Source organism: Theobroma umbraticum, unplaced genomic scaffold, assembly GCF_002168275.2.
Source record: "Theobroma umbraticum cultivar Fairchild unplaced genomic scaffold, ASM216827v3 scaffold_86.0, whole genome shotgun sequence".
In the NCBI taxonomy this organism is placed as follows: Eukaryota; Viridiplantae; Streptophyta; class Magnoliopsida; order Malvales; family Malvaceae; genus Theobroma; species Theobroma umbraticum.
In genome coordinates this window covers 8240206-8240535 of record NW_018397263.1, presented here as the reverse complement: position 1 = coordinate 8240535, position 330 = coordinate 8240206, and positions in this window count along the sequence as shown.

The following is a 330-nucleotide window of genomic DNA, read 5'->3' as shown; positions in this document are numbered from 1 at the left end:
ATGCATCAAAGCCATGTTCCTAAAATTATTCCTGATCATTGCATTGTCAAGACAAGGCATTGACAATGCTCAAAGATTGGTACATGTTAACCCTCCTTACTTAGGAAGTAAGCAATCGATCTCATATATTAAAGTATATGGGATACTTCAGGATAACATGTAGTGCTTGTTAAAAAACAAGTTCACTAAACATGACCCGCTATAAGAACTCCAATTGGTATTTCACTCAAATGTCTATAGAAAATGCTCTCATGTGATAGTCGTGCAACTAGTCTTTAGACATGAGACACCAGGTCATCTTGTATAAGGAATGACATACTTTGATTTCAC